General features: G+C 43.9%; 1 non-coding gene across 1 annotated transcript; it reads left to right on the plus strand.

Annotated features, from left to right (window-relative positions):
• The first annotated feature begins 7,192 nt into the window (after positions 1-7,192).
• On the plus strand, positions 7,193-7,265 carry trnae-uuc. Its single transcript has one exon. It is a non-coding gene; the product is annotated as a tRNA-Glu (tRNA).
• Positions 7,266-7,893: the final 628 nt, after the last annotated feature.

Below are 7,893 nucleotides of genomic sequence, written 5' to 3' on the forward strand. Positions count from 1 at the left end.
CTCATTATGTATCAATTATGACTTTTATCATTACGTGTTTTACTTTCCCATTATTTCACTATTTTCCTTCTCTCTGCATGGTTGCGAAGGACCCGTAAGTAAGCATTTCACTGTTCATCCACACCTGGTGTTTACGAAGCATGTGACAACAAAAAATTAGATTTGATTTAATTTGGAAGACATGGACAGGAACACATGGCTACAGTTTACACAGAAGAGAGGCGGGGGACAACAAATACAGTGTTATATTTAGTTTGCTGTTTTCTCCTCTTAGCCCAGGGCCATTCAACTGGGGATCTGCAAAAATATATACGCCGCATTTGAAATGGACTTTTTCCACATTTTGTTACATTACAGCCTTGTTCTAAAACAGTATAAATAGTTTTTTTTACTCAATCTACACACAATTTATTTCTCAACTCCTATTATTGAGCAAATTACACTCATTGGAACCAATTACACTCACTGGAGTATCTGACGTAGTCTTTGAAAAAGCATCCGCGGATAGGCTACCAGTCAATAAACTACCAGTCAATAGGTTACCAGTCAATAAACTACCAGTCAATAGGTTACCAGTCAATAAACTATCCGTCAATAGGTTACCAGTCAATAGACTACCAGTCAATAGGTTACCAGTCAATAAATGACCAGTCAATAAACTACCAGTCAATAAACTACCAGTCAATAAACTACTAGTCAATAGGCTACCAGTCAATAAACTACTAGTCAATACACTACCAGTCAATAAACTACCAGTCAATACACTACTAGTCAATAGGCTACCAGTCAATAGGTTCATCTATGAAAACCAGGCCTTGTGTTCCCGATATTTCATAGTATTCTATTGTTTACAGTACTTTTCTTATATTATCTCCAATTTATCGTCCATGTAAAAAAAACTGTCTGATTAGTATGAATAATATCTGACAATATTTTTATAATTCTATGCGCCAAGCATTTAGCTATTTGTTTTTGCACCACAACACTGAAGTGCAAGAGGCCTCCAATTGTTTAAATGGACTGGATCTTTATATGTACCATTTGGGTCCTGTTTCAGTAAAAAAAAAATACAACTGCGACCTGGCCAAGATAAAGCAAAGCAGTGTGGGTAAAACAACAACACAGAGTTAAATATGGGATAAACATATGTACAGTCAATAACATAATAGAACATCTGTATACAGTGTGTGCAAATGAAGTAAGGAGGTAAGGCAATAAATAGGCCATAGTGGCGAAGTAATTGCTATTTAGGAATTAACACTGGAGTGATGGATGTGCAGATCAGGATGTGCAAGTAGGAATACTGGTATGGCAAAAGAGTAGAAAGACAAAAACAAATACGGGAAGGAGGTAGGTGGTTGGATGGGCTATTTACAGATGGGCTATGTACAGGTGCAGTGATCTGTGAGCTGCACTGACAGCTGATGCTTAAAGTTAGTGAGGAAGATATAAGATTACAACTTCAGTGATTTTTGCAATTATTTCCAGTCATTGGCAGCAGAGAACTGGAAGGAAAGACGGCCAAAGGAGGTGTTGGCTTTGGGGATGACCAGTGAAATATACGTGCTGGAGCGCGTGCTACGGGTGGGTGTTGCTATGGTTACCAGTGAGCTGAGATAAGGCGGGGTTTTATCTAGCAAAGACTTATAGACGACCTGGAGCCAGTGGGTTTGGCGACGAATATGTAGCGGGGACAAGCCAAGGAGAGCATACAGGTCGCAGTGGTGGGTAGTATATGGGGCTTTGGTGACGAAAGGGACAGAACCGTGATAGATTGCATCCAATTTGCTGAGTAGAGTGTTAGAGACTATTTTGTAAATGACATTGCGGAAGTCAGGGATCAGTAGGATAGCCAGTTTTACGAGGATATATTTGGCAGCATGAGTGAAGTAGGCTTTGTTGTGAAATAAGCCGATTCTAGATATCATTTTGGATTGGAGATGCTTAATATGAGTCTGGAAGGAGAGTTTACAGTCTAGCCAGACACCTTGTTATTTATAGTTGTCCACATATTCTAAGTCAGAAGCATTCAGAGTAGTGATGCTAGTCGGGCGGGCGGGTGCGGGCAGCGATCGGTTGAAGAGCATGCATTTCGTTTTACTAGCATTCAAGAGCAGTTGGAGGCCACGGAAGGAGTGTTCTATGGTATTGAAGCTCGTTTAGAGGTTTGTTAAGATGGTGAGGAAAGCACTTTTAAAGAACAACCAGGCATCCTCTACAGATGGGTCAAATCTGTCGTACTGCCCCTGAACAGGCAGTTAACCCACTGTTCCTAGGCCGTCATTGAAAATAAGAATTTGTTCTTAACTGACTTGCCTAGTTAAATAAAGGTAAAATAAAATAAAACTTACCATAATGAGACACAACTTTCAATTCTATTTATCAAAATATATGTTTGGAAACGTACCATCAAAAAGTAACATGATGATTGAGTGTCTCTATCGCTGTACCATGATATTTGCCTTGCTACTATTTAAACCTCCCGTTGGTCCCCACTATTCCACCCGCTAAAAGCCCTCCTCATCCCGAGTTGGGTTGCCATCCCAATGCCTGGCATACCACCCCCGACCCCCCATTTCCCAGAGCCCTGAAGAGACTGGGATCCAACCTTCGAAAAAAAAAGAACATAGTGCCACTCACAGAACAGAAGTAGATTGACCGCCAAATGCATTTCCATCACCCTCACCTCTATTTGTACTATATATAACCATCAAAATATATATATACATATTTTTTAAATCCTGTTTATCTTATTTTCCATAATTAGCTATTATTATTTGTAGTAATGTAGGCAATTTATGCAAATGATTTACCTCTCACCAGTCTCGCCATTACCAAAATTACATTATTGCAAGCAATTATTATTTTAGCAAACAATTATTGGGAATCATCCTATATTGTCCCCAACATCTTTTACTCCCTCGCAACAGTTGTGGGATACACACACACACCCACACACTCATACACACTCATACACACTCAACCCCACAACCATAGGCTCACATTCTCAACAGTTGCACCATTCCAGAGCCCAACTCAAGAAAGGTCTTGATTTACGAATGCATATACAGCTGTAGCTGTATGAGAAGGCCTGAAAAACAGTGCAAAAAAAACATCCTAGATGATGGAGGTCAGATGTACCCCTTTCCCCTGAAACACCTACAACACGGTCCCCTGTATTGACCATGTTCCCAAGCATCTCCATGCAGTCAGACTTTTGATTTTGTGCCACCAGGGCCACAATAATATACCCCCTCTCTGAATGTCCGAGTGTGAGCCCCTCCCCATGGGTTACTGCAGCTAGTGTTGCCAGCACTGCCACTGCCTGGGTGGGGGCACCCCACCGGAATCCCCACCGGCTAGGTACAAGGTCGTCAAGGTTCTCATTAGCAGCTTTGAGAATTTCCTTGTATATTATGCTCTCCCTTTCGGGGGCTTTGGCTTTGCAGGACCAACCCTGCCAAGCAGGCTCAGAATCACGAGGGGGCATTGCTGCTCTAGGTCTCTGAAGAGGATTAGTTGTATGGTGTATAATCCACTGCTGCTCTACTCACATCACAGGTGTCTCTGTCACTGGCAAATACCTCTGGACGATAGCTTGCTCCTTCTCATAGCTATAGGGATACGTCTTCAATGGCACTCAATTTCCTATGTAGTTCACTATACTTTTAACCAGGACCCGTTAAGCTCTGGTCAAAAGTAGTGCACTAGATGGGGAATAGGGTGTGTGCGCGCGTGTGTGTGTATGTGTGTGTGTGTGTGTGTGTGTGCGTGTGTGTGCGTGTGTGTGCGTGTGTGTGGGCGTGCGTGTGTGTGTGTGTGTGTGTGTGTGTGTGTGTGTGTGTGTGTGTGTGTGTGTGTGTGTGTGTGTGCGTGCGTGTGTGTGTGTGTGTGTGTGTGGATGTGCGTGCGTGCGGTGTGCGTGTGTGTGTGCGCATGGCTATGTGTGTATAATAGAAAGGCACAGACAGAAATATGACTTTGAAAGAGAGCAATAGGATGAGAGAGAGAGAAAAAAAACCTTGACGGGAGTAAAAGAAGACCCGTCCTAGAAGATCTAAAGTCATACTTTTTGGGCGCTTGCCATCAGCCTATGGCAAAATGGCCCCCGTGAGTAAAGAGAGAGAAAGAGAGAGAGAATGAAAGGAGATGGACATTGTGTATGTATTTTCTGCAAGACAGGTTTGTGCCTATCAAGGCCATCTGGTTCTAATAGAACATCAATTGATGTGAACAGGAACAGAGACCAATTTGTTTTCTCACCAGGGGGCTGGAGGGAGGGAGGGAGGGAGGGAGGCTGGTTGGTGAAAACCCCTCCTCTCTTCTCCCTCTTTCCATCTCTCTTTCTCACACACAGACAAACACACGGAAAGAGATACACGTGCACACAAAGACGCGCGCAGACAAACACTCCTCTGTCTTCCTACTTCAGATGAAGTAGGCACCGCATTGGCCAGGTGACCATGTCACGTCACTGGAAAGGCCCAAGGCTATCTCTCTCTGTGCTTGTGTGTGCGTTTAGCGAGAAGGAAGAATCTTCCCATTGTGTCTCATTGACAAGGTTCATTTACAGTAAATACCTATAGACGTTACCCCTTGGCAGCGTTATCAGAAACCACAGCATTTCTGTGTTACTAGAGGATTTTAGCGTTGCAGATAAATAATTGGACTGTATTAGTGATGATAGATACTTGGATAGCTCACAACTTCCTCCAGCTAAATCATGACAAGACCAAGGTACTTATTGTTGGAGCCAAAGCACAGCGAGAGAATCTAGCCGCACATTTTAATTCACGGGCAATAAAGATAAAACACCAGGTAAAAAACCTTGGTGATTTTTTAGATTCTGAACTCAGTTTTGTATCACACATTAGGAATGTGACCAAAATAGCTTTTCAGCACCTGAGGAACATTGCCAAGGTGCGGCTGTTTCTCCCTCAGGCTGATACAGAGAGGCTCACCCATGATTTTATTATAAGTAGGCTTGACTATTGTAATGCTCACCTGTCTGCTCTATCCAGGAAAGCCATTGGTCAACTGGAAAACATACAGAATGCTGCAACACGGGTATTGACCAAGACCAGATGGAGAGAACACATTACATCGGTTTTAAGGTCTCTGCACTCACCTGTCTGCTGTGAGTTTTAGAATTTATTTTAAGAATCTTCAATTGGTTTGTAAATCAATCCACGATTGTGCACCCCAATACATTTCAGACATGCTTTTAAGTTCTGTACCCAGTAGGTCCCTCAGGTCCTCTGGCCTTTTAACTATCCCGAAGCCTAGGACCAAGAGGTATGGAGAGGCAGCCTTTACTCATTATGCCCCCAGCCTCTGGAATACCCTGCCAGAGAACCTGAGGCAGGCCGAAACTGTGGACATATTTAAAAGAGATCTTTAAAACATCTGTTTAGCTTTACTTTTCCTTAAGGTGCTTTTTAGTTGTTCAGTTTTTGTCATTCTTTAGTTTTTTATCTTATGTTTGTAGTTTAGTAAATATTTCAGCTTTAATTTCATTGTTTTTGTTAATTTTTCCTGTAAAAAACATTATTGTGATGCATTCCATGTCTGAAATGTGCTGTATAAATAAGTCTATGTGTGTGTGTGTGTGTGTGTGTGTGTGTGTGTGTGTGTGTGTGTGTGTGTGTGTGTGTGTGTGTGTGTGTGTGTGTGTGTGTGTGTGTGTGTGTGTGTGTGTGTGTATTGACTGGGGGGCTGGCTGGCATTATAGAGGGGGTTGAGTAGAGGGGGAGTCCAAACAGCCAGATTGGGCCAGCTGGCAGGATCAATCCTTTGTACAGCCCAGCATCTCATAATGTCTGCTCAGTTTACAAATAAACATGGCAGGCCCAGAATTGGGCCACCATTAAAGGGATGGGTCAGTCACTGTGATTGGTTCTGCATTTAATCAGACTGCCTCTGATTTGTGGAATTTACCCACGCTAACCCTAGCTTTATATCCACATCCTTGTTCAACCCTAACCCTAACCCTAGCCTCAACCCTGACCCTACCCCTAACTCTAAACCTAGATTCATGTCCACATCCTGGTTCAAGCCTAACCCAACCTCTAACCCTAGATTCATGTCCACATCCCGGTTCAATCCTAACTCTACCCCCAACCTTAACCCTAGCTTCATGTCTACATCCTGGTTCAACCCTAACCCTACCTCTAACCCTAGATTCATGTCCACATCCCGGTTCAATCCTAACTCTACCCCTAACCCTAACCCTAGCTTCATGTCCACATCCTGGTTCAACCCTAAACCCTAGCTTCATGTCCACATCCTGGCTCAACCCTAACCCTACCTCTAACCCTAGCTTCATGTCTACATCCTGGTTCAACCCTAACCCTAGCTTTATGTCCACATCCTGGTTCAACCCTAACCCTGGCTTCATGTCCACATCCTGGTTCAACCCTAACCCTAGCTTCATGTCCACATCCTGGTTCAACCCTAACCCTAGCTTAATGTCCACATCCTGGTTCAACACTAACCCTAGCTTAATGTCCACATCCTATTTCAACACTAACCCTAGCTTAATGTCCACATCCCGGTTCAATCCTAACTCTACCCCTAACCCTAACCCTAGCTTCATGTCCACATCCTGGTTCAACCCTAAACCCTAGCTTCATGTCCACATCCTGGCTCAACCCTAACCCTACCTCTAACCCTAGCTTCATGTCTACATCCTGGTTCAACCCTAACCCTAGCTTTATGTCCACATCCTGGTTCAACCCTAACCCTGGCTTCATGTCCACATCCTGGTTCAACCCTAACCCTAGCTTCATGTCCACATCCTGGTTCAACCCTAACCCTAGCTTAATGTCCACATCCTGGTTCAACACTAACCCTAGCTTAATGTCCACATCCTATTTCAACACTAACCCTAGCTTAATGTCCACATCCCGGTTCAACGCTAACCCTAGCTTAATGTCCACATCCTGGTTCAACACTAACCCTAGCTTAATGTCCACATCCCGGTTCAACACTAACCCTAGCTTAATGTCCACATCCCGGTTCAACACTAACCCTAGCTTAATGTCCACATCCTTGTTCAACGCTAACCCTAGCTTAATGTCCACATCCTGGTTCAACGCTAACCCTAGCTTAATGTCCACATCCCGGTTCAACGCTAACCCTTACATACTATACTGTTTCAATGGTGTTTTTGGCTGATTCCACTTCTGATTCCGTCCCTGTGGCTCAGTTGGTAGAGCATTGCACTTTCAACGCCAGGGTTGTGGGTTCGATTCCCACAGGGGACCAGTGCGGAAGAAGTATGAACATTTATGAACTCACTACTAGTTTCTAAATGACGTAAATGTAAACACTATCACCTTTTGAATCCCTAATTTTTTAAGATAAATAATAGCTGCCTCGTTGCATAAATCCCTCTCTCCCGCCCTTCCACCACCCCTCCTTCCCTCCCCCCTCCCTCCTGGCCCTGGGAGCTACTTTGTCTTAATTACCTCAGGAGGAGCAGTTGGCCCCTGAAGCAATCATCTTTGTTTGTTAAAACAGCCGTTATCTGCCTCAGTAAGGTCCATAAATAAAACATGGCCAGATTACAATGCCATGTTTCTGAGGACTACAGGACCCCAGTTTGCAGCTACTGATCACAACACAAGCAACAACAACATCCTCCCTGAACACAGCACAGCAGAACACAGTACTGGCCCTAACACAGAGAGAACAGAGAGGATAGGAGAGGGGGAGAAGAGACCCTCTCTCTGTCCTTCGACCTATCTCTTTTGTACATTTTTGTCCCTCCCTCTCACTGCTTTCTATTTTGCCCTTCTAACTCCCTTCTTCTCTGCCCCCCACCCCTCTCTATCCCCCTGATCCAGAGGGGTTGGGTTAAACGCAGAAGACACGTTTCGGTCGAATGCATTC

This window comes from Oncorhynchus tshawytscha, linkage group LG11 (assembly GCF_018296145.1).
Source record: "Oncorhynchus tshawytscha isolate Ot180627B linkage group LG11, Otsh_v2.0, whole genome shotgun sequence".
NCBI lineage: Eukaryota > Metazoa > Chordata > Actinopteri > Salmoniformes > Salmonidae > Oncorhynchus > Oncorhynchus tshawytscha.